Genomic DNA, 13,715 nt, shown 5'->3' on the forward strand with positions numbered 1-13,715 from the left:
TTACCATTTCCTACTTCAGGGGATCTTTCTGGCCCAGGAATCAAAACTTTGTCTCTTGTATCTGATACATACCCAGAAAACTACAACTTTCCAAAGCCTGCTAAGTTCTATATTCAGATGTGTATTTAAAAATATACTATGTATTATAAAACCAGGCTTCCCAGGTGGTACTAATGGTAAAGAACCCACCTGCCAGTGCAGGAGATGTAAGAAATGTGGGTTTGATCCCTGGGTGGGGAAGGTCCCTTGGAGGAGGGCATGGCAACCCACTCCAGTATTCTTGCCTGGAGAATCTCATGGAGAGAGGAGTCTGGTGGGCTACAGTTCATAGGGTCACAAAGAGTTGGACATGACTGCAGCGACTTATAAAACCAATGCAAGAAATTTCTAGATTTTTAACGAGTTTTTATTATTGATTCCACTGAATTCCTCCAATTTTTCATAGTAAAGACTGATTATTAAAGATAGTAACAACATATGACTTTAAAAACCAATCCAATAATGGACAAAAATGTATCTTAAAACAGCTCTGATTTAGTGTATATATCATATATAGAAATCTAGGAGATTATTTGGCAGGAAAATATCTATGGAGAACATCCATGATGAAGACACTTGATTGTAATTAGTTACAAAATACATGAAAAACTTGAGAAATAAGGAACATAAAAATGTTATTCCTGATGCTTAATGAATAAGGCTGCTTCATTTTTTGTTTTACTCTGCTGATTAGTATATTCAGAAGACAATGACACAGATTTGCAGGGTTTTTTGACTTTTGCAGGGTTAGCAATGTTACAGGGATTGAAATAATAAAATAAAAAAATTTTTTTTTCACTGTTTGGTGTACTCCTAATTATTGGGCTAATAATATAAATCTGACAGGTGCTACTATGCCCTCTGGTACCTTCCCCTAAAGCAAAAATATCTACTTAACCACAGCTAAACACTGATATTTGAAAAAATATAAAGACAAAAAAAAAATAGTTTATAAGACTCCTCCACAAAAATGTAATTTATATTTGAAATTAAATAGCATCTTATCTCTAACAAAATTACTGTTACAGACATAAAATATTTTACTGGTGTAACATATATATATATATACATATATAACTATATATAGCATGCATATATATAATTATCTCTTCATTTTTAGGTTAAAATAAGTAGGTATTTATTTTCCCAAACTTACTAAGAATATGACCTTAAAATAAAATACACTCATTTTAAGAATATTATTTGATAAATTTTAGCAATTTTATAAAATTTACACAAACTCCAAGAAAATGATATGATATTTTTCCTTTGTTGCTTTGCCATCAATCTTACCTCCTTTGCCTTTTAGTAAACTTAATACATTCCTTATACATAGAATAATACAGTTAGTATCTTTAAATCTAACTGCTTTTACATAGAATGACATTGAGATTCAGCAATTTTTGTTGTTGTATCAATAGTTGATCTCTTTTTATTGCTAAGTATTCCATAATATGCATAGAGCACAACTAGTTTTGCTTATCTGTTCCTTATCTGATGAGGGCTTCCCTGATAGCTCAATTGGTAAAAAATCTGCCTGCAATGCAGGAGACACTGGCTTGATTCTTGGGTTGGAAAGATCCACTGAAGAAGGGATAGGCTACCCATTCCAGTATTCTTGGTCTTTCCTTATGGTTCAGCTGGTAAAGAATCCACCTGCAATGTGGGAGACCTGGGTTCGATCCCCGGGTTGGGAAGATCCCCTGGAGAAGGGAAAGGCTATATCCACTCCAGTATTCTGGCCTGGAGAATTCCATGGACTATGTAGTTTGTGGGGTTGCAAAGAGTCAGACATGCCTGAGTAACTTTCACTTATCTGATAACACTCCCTTAATTCTGGTTCTTAACAGTTATGAATAGTGCTTCTACGAGCATTCTCATTAAAGTCTTTGTGTTGAAATAAGTTTTTGTTTATCTTGGAAAATGTCCTCTGAATGAGAATGTTGAGTTATATAACAATTGTTTAACAGGAAAAGACTGTCACAAACTACTTTGAAAACGGTTGTACAGCTTTGCATTCCCAGCAGTAATGTATGAGAGTTCTAGTTGTCTCCAGAAAATGAAGAGACCTACATACCGACAGAAAACACTTGCAAATCAAATATTTTAAAAGGGCCTACTATTCAAAATATAAAACTTCCAAGGTGGTGCAGGGGGCTTCCTGGGTGACTCAGTAATAAAGAATCCACCTGTAATGCCAGAGACAAGGGAGCCACAGTTTCAATCCCAGGGTCCAAAAGATCCCATGGAGGAGAGCAGGGCCACCCACTCCAGTGTTCTTTCCTGGGGAATCTCATGGACAGAGGAGCCCATGGGCTACAGCCCATGGTATTGCAAAGAGTTGGATATGACTGAGTGACTGAGTTCACATGAACACACACCCACATCCAAAATATATAAAAAATTCTTAGAACTCAACAACAAAAAAGAAGACTAAGCCAATTAGGAATTTGGAGGATGCTATAGCCTAATTCTCTTCTTGCCAGCATGTCTATTGGTGAGCCAATTAAAGCCCTACACGAGCCAAGGGCCACTTTGTGACAGGTGAAACAAATACCATTGAGGTGTATCAAGAGAAGCTCACTGAGGTGAAAGACGACATGGACAGGCATATTTAACACCACAGCCCAGAGCTAGCTCAGTGCTATAGCTGGAACAGAGGTGTGCATCCATGGCAACAAAATCTGCTTTCTGATTTTACTAACACACTGAAGAATGCACCAATGTGAAAGAACATGAAAAATAAAAATCAAAGCTCTGGGTCAGGTCAGGGAAAAACTGCTTTTCTGAAGGTCCAAGTAGCCACTCAAGAAACAGGATATGGAAACATCTTCCAGAAGTGAAGATAAATGCATCTGTTGAGGAGAACTTTGCCCTTATTTTTTCTTGTAGGTTTTGTGGGTTCTGGGTGGCATGGGGGGAAGGGAGGGTATGCCTGTTTATGTGTATGTCTGACAATTTTTGTGGGATTTTTCGGCATCTTTCTCTTTAGATCAGGGACAGTGTTAAACTAAATAAATATGGGCTTTCCCTGGAGGGAGAAAAAAAGATGAAATTGGTCAAAAGGTAAAAAATCCCAGTTATAAGATAAACAAGGACTAGATATATAATGTATAACATTATGACTATAATCAACAGTGATGTATGGCACATAGGAAAATCGTTAAGCGAGTAAGTTCTAAGAGTTCCTATCATAAGGGGGAAATGTACTTTTCTCTTTCTTTTCTTTTTATTATATCTATATGAGAATATGAATGTTAGCTGAACCCATTGTGATAATCATTTCACAGCAAATGTAAATCAAACTGTCATGGTGTATGACTTAAATTTGTATGGCCGTTTATGTCACTTATTTCTTGATAAAACTGGAAAAAAATAAGCCAAGGCCTTGAATAGACATATTTTAAAGAAGATATACAAATAGACAACAAGAACATGAAAAGATTCTCAGCATCTTTTATCATTAGTGAAATGCAAATCAAAATGACAATGAGATACCACTTCACATCGACTTGAGTGGCTACAATAATAGCATGTGCATTCTCAGTCATCTTTGACTCTTTGCTATGTGGCAAAGAGTATGTAGCCTTCCAGACTCCTCTGTCTGTGGGATTCTCCAGGCAAGAATACTGGAGTGGGTTGCTATTTCCTCCTCCAGGGGATCTTCTGACTCAGGAATCAAATCCACCTCCCCCGTGTCTCCTGAATTGCAGGCGGATTCTTCACCACTAACGCCACCCGGGAAGCCCCTCAGCAATCTCTCCCGATCCTTGGCAAGACTTGTAGTGATCTATTTCTAATAGTTGTAATAATAACAATAATAAAATAAATAAAACATCACAAGTGTTGGCAAGAATGGGATGGGGAGAGACTGATTGAAACCCTTGTACATTACTGGAAGGAATTTACCACTGCAGGTATGGTGCAGGCATTGTTGAAACAGTGTAGCAGTTTCTCAAAGTAAATAAATAAATAAAAATTAATACAGTATTACCATCTAACCCTGTAATTCCACTCCTAGCTTATAAACCAAAATGATTAAAGACAGTTATTCAAACAAATACTTGTACATAAATGTTCATAGAGGCACTATTTGAAATAGCCAAAGGTGAAATCTGCATCTTCAGCTATGGATGAATGAATAAAGACCATGTGGTATATATGTACAATGGAATATTATTCAGCATAAAAAATGAAGTGCTGATACATGCAACAATATACATGAACTTCAGAAACATTTTGCTAATCTCAAAAAAGCTAGACATAAAAGGTCACATTGCATTATATAAATATCCAAAATAGGTAAAGCTATTGAGACAGAAAACAGATTAATGTTGCCAGGGTCTAGGGGGTGGGTCAAGGAACAATGAGTAGCTTAAAAGCTATGGGTTTTCTTTGAAGGTGATGGAAATATTTTGAGTCTACAGGGAGATGGTGGTTGCACAGTATTGTGAATGCATTAAACGCCTTGCCATGGATTTGTGTTTTGTGTGTGTGTGTGTGTGTGTGTGTATGTGTGTATTTTAAAATAATTAACTAGTTTGTCCACAGGGTGATGGTCTCAGGGCTTGCCACAGCAAAGAGGGCAAGCCCAACTGCTCAAGAATATTGAATCTTATGCTGGCATCATGTTTGCCAAAGTCCTATTGAACAAAGCAAGTCCCCTTGACCAGCCTACATTCAAGAGGTGAGGAAATAGACTACGGATATTGATGCACAGATGTGAGAAAGTGAAAGTCACTCAGTCATGTCCAACTCTGCAACCCCATGGATGTTACAGTCCATGGAATTCTCCAGGACAGAATACTGGAGTGGGTAGACTTTCCCTTCTCCAGGGGATCTTCCCAACCCAGGAATCGAACCAGGGTCTCCTGAATTGCAGGTGGATTCTTTACCAAATAAGCTATTAGGGAATCCCAGAGGGAATTCCGCAGATGTGAGAGTTGGACCATAAAGAAGGCTAAGCACCAAAGAATTGATGCTTTCAAACTGTGGTGCTGGAGAAGGCTTGTGAGAGTCCCTTGGACTGCAAGGAGATCCAACCAGTCCATCATAAAGGAAATCAATTCTGAATATTCATTGGGAGAACTGATGCTGAAGCTGAGGCTCCAATACTTTGGCCACCTGATGCGAAGAGCGGACTCCTTGGAAAACACCCTGATGCTGGGAAAGATTGAAGGCAGGAGGAGAAGGGACCAACAAAGGATAAGTTGGTTGGATGGCATCACAGACTCAATGGACATGCGTCTGCTCTAACTCCAGGAGATGGTGAAGGACAAGGCATACGGCAGCTCATGGTGTCACAAAAAGTCAGATATGACTGAGAGAGAGATTAAACAATAGCAACAGTTGATGGAAGGAACTACTAATGGAAGGAACTCACTTTGCCATACAGGATGTGCATACAGGAGTGTGAGGAAGCACTGTGGCCATTTTTAAAACTCACCAACCACAGTAAAATGGTTTCTCCCAAAATAAATATCATAATTGCAACATAAATAAAACAAATGTATATAACTAAAATGCAATGCTATAAAATAAATGCCTGTGATACTGTCTACTGTTTGTATGTTATTGTTATATCATGGGATGATATATATATATGTCATATATATGATATATGATGATATATGATATATTATATCATATAATCAAAATTAGACAAATTACTTATTTGAGCAGTTTTGCTAACATGTATTACATATGAACAAATCAAATAAACCAAATCTCTTGTGAATTTAGGCAATTTAAGTCAAGCCAGCAATAATCTTTCCTCAACCTAGCCTTCTGTATATCATATGTCCCTAGTCATATGGAAGTGGTTGAGTAAATTCAGGAAAACAATCATTATTTTATGATTTATTTATGATAATTTATCATAAGTTTATGATAATTTTATGATATTTACTTCTGATAATTTTATCATTTATATATGATAATAGTTATGACGGTTAATTTCATGTGCCAGCTTGACTGCCATCCCCTGGTTCTCTTAGACCATACAATTTAAATTTTTTCTTAGTAACAACACTGGCACCTGACAATTAACTAAGTATTCAGATGTTTTAGAATTTAAAGGGTGGAGCAGTTTCTTGAGAATCCACACGTGTAACTCAGTTATCTTTCTCTCCCAATTTTTGTTTTTTTTTTAATGCTTTGAGTTTTTAAAGCTTCTGCAGGCTGTTGAAATTGGAGTCAAAGTGGCCTTTCCCAAAAGCTAGTTTGTTGCCAGAGATGCTCTTTCAATCTTGCATCTAACAGCAGTTGGCTTTGGGCTTTTTGCTTTATATTAGCTTTTTTTTTTTAACCTGCAAACTTTCCTTCCTTCTTTCTTCTGCCTTCCTTCCATTATTTCCCCTTCCTTTCTCTTTCTTCCTCCCTCCCTTCCTTCCTTTAAGGCTTTTTCCATTGCTTGCATTCCTGGAATCATTCCAGTGAATGCTAAAGCTGGATCATTGAAAAAGCAAGAGAATTCCAGAAAAATATCTATTTCTGCTTTATTGACTATGCCAAAGCCTTTGACTGTGTGGATCACAATAAACTGTGGAAAATTCTGAAAGAGATGGGAATACCAGACCACCTGACCTGCCTCTTGAGAAACCTGTATGCAGGTCAGGAAGCAACAATTAGAACTGGGGATGGAACAACAGACTGGTTCCAAAGAGGAAAAGGAAATACATCAAGGCTGTATATTGTCACCCTGCTTATTTAATTTATATGCAGAGTACATCATGAGAAATGCTGGGCTGGATGAAGCACAAGCTGGAATCAAGATTGCCAGGAGAAATATCAACAACCTCAGATATGCAGATAACACCACCCTCATGGCAGAAAGTGAAGAACTAAACAGCCTCTTGATGAAAGTGAAAGAGGAGAGTGAAAAAGTTGGCTTAAAGCTTAACATTCAGAAAACTAGGATCATGGCATCTGGTCCCATCACTTCATGGGAAATAGATGGGGAAACAGTGGCTGACTTTATTTTGGGGGGCTCCAAAATCACTGCAGATGGTGACTGCAACCATGAAATTAAAAGACACTACTCCTTAAAAGGAATGTTATGACCAACCTAGATAGCATATTAAAAAGCAGAGACATTACTTTGTCAACAAAGTTACGTCTAGTCAAGGCTATGGTTTTTCCGGTGGTCATGTATGGATGTGAGAGTTGGACTGTGAAGAAAGCTGAGCTCTGAAGAATTGATGCTTTTGATGCTGTGGTGTTGGAGAGGACTCTTGAGAGTCCCTTGGACTGCAAGGAGATCCAACCAGTCCATCCTAAAGGAGATCAGTCCTGGGTGTTCATTGGAAGGACTGATGTTGAAGCTGAAACTCCAATACTTTGGCCACCTGATGCGAAGAGCTGACTCATTGGAAAAGACCTGGATGCTTTGAGGGAAAGATTGAGGGCAGGAGGAGAAAGGGATGACAGAGGATGAGACTGTTGGATGGCATCACCGACTCAATGGACATGGGTTTGGGTGGACTCGGGAGTTGGTGATGGACAGGGAGGTCTGGGGTGCTGTGGTTCATGGGGTCACAGAGTCAGACATGACTGAGCAAATGAACTGAACCGAAAGCTTTGTATATCACTTAGACAATTCAGCCTTAATGAGATGGCTCAAAGTAACACCCTCTGTGATTTTAAGGGTCTTTTTTCCTTTCCAAAAGCTCAGTGAAAAACAATAGGATTGTTGTAGAAAGCGGCTGAATAACTTCTGTTTTATTTTCCAACATTCCAAGAATCTTTAAATAAGTGTGCAACTGGAAACAAACAATATATATTGAAAACAAAACAAAACCTCTCACAGTCATAGACCCTTTTCAAAGTACTCTACTGCAAAGTATACTCTGTAGAACTTGTCACCTAGCTTCCATTATTTTAGCTATGGAAGTCTCTGAACATCCAGCCAAATGATTAGTCACTCCTTACCTGTTGACATATATCTGCACCTCCTGTTTTCCTTCCAGGCAAAGTGAACAGGCATACAATGCTTAAAGTTTCTATAACTGGAAGGATTTCCTTTTCTTCCTCTCCTTCAGACAACATCTGAGGGAGCTGTCTACTGCAGTAGTTTTGGTGGCTGACAAAGTATCTTGCAGAGCCAACTAAGCTTGAAATTTTAAAGCTGTGTGTGCCAGCTGACGGGAAAGTGGCAGGAGAGCAGAGGTAAGGCCACTGGAATGATCGATCAATCGATCAGCTCAGGCAAGTATTTGTGTATTCTAGAGCTCTGGTAGAATTTCTCTTCGTGTAACTATTATGCCAGTTCTACTTGATAATGATGTGTTGGTGGCCACAAACACCTTTATTGAAGAGTCTAAAGAAATGCAAATTTTGAAGAGTGGCTCAAACTTTTAAGCCCTCTGGATATCCATCAAAGATGTCAAGAAAAAAGGGTATGTTTGTGCTCCAAAACCACAGCAGTCTTCAGTGTGATACTCCAATTAAGCCTTGCTACTCCCTCCGGAGAGAATGTGAATTTACAATTTGTTGATTCAAATGTCAAGTGATGGAGCTGTTTCTTATACAGACAAGACAGTGGAGAGTCTTTCTCAAGTCTGAGATCACTCAACCTAGGCAGTTTTACAATTTTCTACAATAAGTAGGTTGGGGAGTGGCTCCTAAATGTACCAAATTATTTTTTTTTAAATACCAAAGACTCAACATATTTTTACCTTTTGCTCAGTGCACTGGATTCAAAGCTTAGAAAACTTTCATGAGTTTCAATTTGGAAGGATGTCAACTCAGTGTTAATTGCAAATGTTGTATTCTACAGTATTGTTAAGCAAATTTATTCCAGTTTTCAAAAATTTACTGTTCTTTTAAAATTCTTAAATTCAAGTTTTTTTGTGTGTTTTTTAAAATTTAGTTTTCTATGTAGACAGTTTTATCACATGCACATAATGAATATTTATTTTCATAGTTTTTAATTAACATTTTTAAATTTTATTATTGCAGTGTACTAGCCAAGACACAGAAGGAGTAATTTAATATATCATTATCTTTTTCAAAGTCTTAAGAAAGGGCTTTTGACATTCCCAGTATTGTTTGTTATTATGTAAGGATTTTGTACATGTATTTTATTTGATTAATTTTCATTTGTTAACAGTTCCTATTATGATAGGTGGTTTAATTTTATAAAAACATTTTAATACCATATATAATAAAATTAAAGATAATATAGTGATTTTAATAACAGACTTTCTAGTGCTGAAATTCTACTGCATACTTGGAAAAAATCTGTGTAGTTAAGAGGTATTAGTAGCTTCCCTGTAAGTAAAGAATCTGCCTGTAATGCAGGAGACCCAGGTTCAATCCCTGGGTCAGGAAGATCCCTGTAGAAGGGATGGAAACCCACTCTAGTATTCTTGCCTGGAGAATTCCTGGACAGAGGAGCCTGGCAGGCTACAGTTCACATAGTCGCAAAGATTTGGACACTACTGAGTGACTAACACTTTCACTTTCAAGAGGTCTTATCTTCTGTGTATAAATGCTAGATTTGGTTAAATAACTTATCAAAGATTTTGACCACTATGATTATCACTAAATATAATTATAAATATTTCTTCCCCATAATGTCCTTTAATGGTTTTGATTCCACTTAGACAGCTTCATTGAGGCTATCTTATGAAGGTGTGGTATTTTCCTTTGTAAGAGTTTGTGTACAAGTGGAATTCTTTCTGGAAGAAAGTTTGTGTATAAATGGAAGTAGCAGTTCTTGAAATGTTTGTTGAAGTATGCTTATAGATCCTTCTTGGAGCCTGATTCTTTCTTGGTAAAGAGTTTTTTTTTTTTTAATGTTTATTTAATTTTGGCTGGACTGGGTCTTTGTTGCTGGGTGTGGGCTTTCTCTAGTTATAGCGAACGAGCTTCTCTTTGTGGTGGCTTCTTTTATTATTGTTGTGGAGTGAAGGCTTTTGGGCATGTGGCCTTCAATAGTTGCTACACGTGGACTCAGTAGTTGTGGAGCTCCAGCTTAGTTGCCCCACGACATGTGGAATCTTTCTGGATCAGGGATCGAACCAGTATCCCCTGCATTACAGTGTGGATTCTTAACCACTGGACCACCAGTGAAGCCCTTGGTAAAGAGTTTTTAACCACTAATTCTATTTGTTTAGTTATTGCAAACTTGTTCAGAGTCTGTAATTCTTCATAAGTCAGATTGTTAAACTGCAAATTTATTTTAATTTCTCCATATATTTTGCTTATACTTTTTATGTATTGCCTATAATTTTTCATAACATGCACTTTTCTATTTAATTTTGGTAGCATCTACTGTCATATCCCCCCTTTTCAAAATCTGTACATTTGTCTTCTCTCTTTTATCCCTTAATCACTTAAGTGAAAGTTGCCTATATCATTTCTTTTATGAAATAAATGAATTTTCACTGCATTTTTTCTTTTAAATTTCTGTCCACATATTCTGCCTTAATTATTTGAACTTTGTAGCTCATATATTTAGCTAATTATCTTGATGCTGCCTTCTCTTACAATTGAGCATGTAGGGTTCTAAAGCTCCCTATATATAATGCATAAGCTGTATCCCACAGGTTGAGATAACTATTATTATTTTAGCAATCATTTATAAATCAATTATAGAAATTGCTTTCTTTTATTTCTAAATCAAATCAATTATAATGAGTGTGAGAATATTTTGTTATCATAGAGGGTACATTTGCTTTACTCAACAAACATTTATAATGTGTACAGTGGGCTAGGTTCTAGAGCTACAACAGTGAAGAGACAATGGAAGCCAATGATGCCTGCTTCATGGAATTGCTGTAATAGTGAGAGATACAAAGTAAAAATAATAAAAGAAATAAAATACTGTTAGAAGGCAGTACTTTCCGTGAGACAAACAAACAGACAAGGCGAGTGGGTTGAGCCTGCTTGTCAAGAAGATAGATTTGTAATTATTCAGAGTAGAACTTGCTGAGGATATGATATAATCTTTGAAGATGACAGAGTGAGTCATTTGTTTATGTGAGCTAATGTGTTTTTGAGGGCTTCCCAAGTGGCACAAGTGGTAAAGAATCCACTTACCAATACAGATAGATGAAAGAGACACAGGTTCAATCCCTGGGTCGGGAAGATCTCCTAGAGAAGGACGTGGCAACCCACACCACTATTCATGCCTTGGAGAATCCTCACGGACAGAGGATCCTTGCAGGTTACAGGCCATGGGGTCGCGAAGAGTCAGACACGACCGAAGCAACTTAGCACGTATGCTCTTAACGTCTTTTTAATCAGATAAATCACAGGGCAAAGACTTGAGACTTGAGTATACCAGGCATATTTCAAACAGGTCACTGTGAATGAAATAACAACCAAGATGGAAAGTAATCAGGGACTCAGATAAAAGAAAACATTGCTTGTCCCACAATGTTCATTTTTTTTTTAAAGTAGAGGATCACACTAGATGATGAAATAGATGAAAGATTCAGATTCTCCAGCTCTAAATGGATAGCTTGGATAGTTAGCAGGAAGCTGCTATATAGCACACAGAACCCAGCTTGGTGCTCTGCAATGACCTAAAGGGGTGGGATGCAGGGGTGGGATGGAGGCTTAAGAAAGAGGAGACATATATATACATATGATCATATGACTAATTCATGTTGCTGTACAACAGAAACTAGCACAACTTTGTAAAGCAATTACATTCCAATTTGTAAAAAAAAAAAAGAAAAAAATGAAAGCCTATCCTGGCATGTAACCAGAATCTGAAAGCCAAGAAACCAGAGGCAATATTCAGGAAATGGCCATATGCAAGAAATGCCAGGATCTCCAGATTTTTTTTTTTGCTAAGTTTTCCTGCTCCAGAAGATCTTACTGTTTGGTTTGGCTGATTTTTTTTACTCATGGCCAGTGTTCCTCTCCTGAAGACCCTCTCTGCTGACTATAGTGCTTGCTGGCTTCTATTAAAACCACTCTCTCCTCGTGCCCCTAAACTTACACAACTTCTTAATGTTGCTGGTCTCATTCCTTTTGGTTTTTTGAACTCTGCCCACTTCTCTGTAAAAAGACCTTTTCAGTTAGTTCTTTAAATGTGATGTCTATTTCCTATTAATATCTTAACCAATACATTGTACTCTGATGATTCCTAAACAGACTGCCATTCAAATTATTTAGGAAGCTTTAAAATAACACATATTTTTAAATGTATATTAAGAAAATGATGGCCCCCCACTGCCAGGCCAATTATATCAGAATCTTCAGGAATAGGGCTTATAAAGAGACATCTTTTTAAAGCTTTCCTATGTACTTTCAGGCTTGAGAAAACTTGTTCTGATGCCTGGAGTCCCAAGCAGACTAAAATCCTTGGTATACTAACTCTGAAAAGAAACAAGAAATCTAAATCCTCCTCTTAACGTGCATTTGATTCATTGTTGTTATTCAATCACTAAGTTGTCTCTGATTCTTTGTGACCCCATGAACTATAGCATACCAGGCTTCCATGTTCTTCACTGTCTCCCAGAATTTGATCAAACTAGAGCTCATTGAGAGTTTGTCCATTGAGTCAGTGACACTATCCAACCATATCATCCTCCATTGCCCTCTTCTCCTCCTGCCCTCAATCTTTCCCAGCATCAGGGTCTTCCCAATGATAAGACATTTTACCCACTAAACGTGCTTTAATGTCACTTTGAGTAAATATAAATCTGTGGATTGATTATCCATAGATATGCAAGAGAGATGATATAAAGGTAAAATTTGACCTCATTCATCATGGTGTATTGTAGCCAACTATTAGAAAGATGAAAATTCATCAGATTCTATATTTCACAATGTAGAACAGATATTAAATACCTATATGTTCCAGTCCATCCTAAAGGAAATCGGTCCCGAATATTCATTGGAAAGACTGATGCTGAAGCTGAAGCTTCAATACTTTGGCCACCTGATGCAAAGAACAGGCTCCTTTGAAAAGATCGTGATGCTGGGAAAGATTGGTGATGGAAGGAGAAGGGGACAGCAGAATGAGATGGTTGGATGTCATCACCAACTCAATGGACATGAATTTGAGTAAACTTCAGGTGATGGACAGGGAGGCTTGACAAGCTGCAGTCCACAGGGTCGCAAAGAGTTGAATATGACTGAGTGACTGAACTGAAGTGATATTGTAGCAGGCAGTTAAATGTGTCTTTAAGGATGATTGGAATCTAAAAAGCATGTAAATAATAAATGTGTGCCACTATCAGACCCCTTTGTGATTATGGTTTTAGTGTGTCTGCCCTCTGATGCCCTTTCACAATACCTACTGTCTTACTTGGGTTTCTCTTACAGGTCGGTAGGTGCCCAGTATGCTACAGGAGATCAGTGGAGAAAAAACTCCAGAAAGAATGAAGGGATGGAGCCAAAGCAAAAACAATAGCCAGTTGTGGATATGACTGGAGATAGAAGCAAGGTCCAATTCTGTAAAGAGCAATATTGCATAGGAACCTGGAATGTTAGGTCCATGAGTCAAGGCAAATTGGAAGCAGTCAAACAGGAGATGGCAGGAGTGAATGTCGACATTCTAGGAATCAGCAAACTAAAATGGACTGGAATGGGTGAATTTAACTCAGATGACCATTATATCTACTACTGTGGGCAGGAATCCCTTGGAAGAAATGGAGTAGCCATCATGGCCAACAAGAGTCTGAAATGCAGTACTTGGATGCAATCTCAAAAATGAC

The sequence above is a fragment of the Cervus canadensis genome, chromosome 19 (genome assembly GCF_019320065.1).
Source record: "Cervus canadensis isolate Bull #8, Minnesota chromosome 19, ASM1932006v1, whole genome shotgun sequence".
In the NCBI taxonomy this organism is placed as follows: domain Eukaryota; kingdom Metazoa; phylum Chordata; class Mammalia; order Artiodactyla; family Cervidae; genus Cervus; species Cervus canadensis.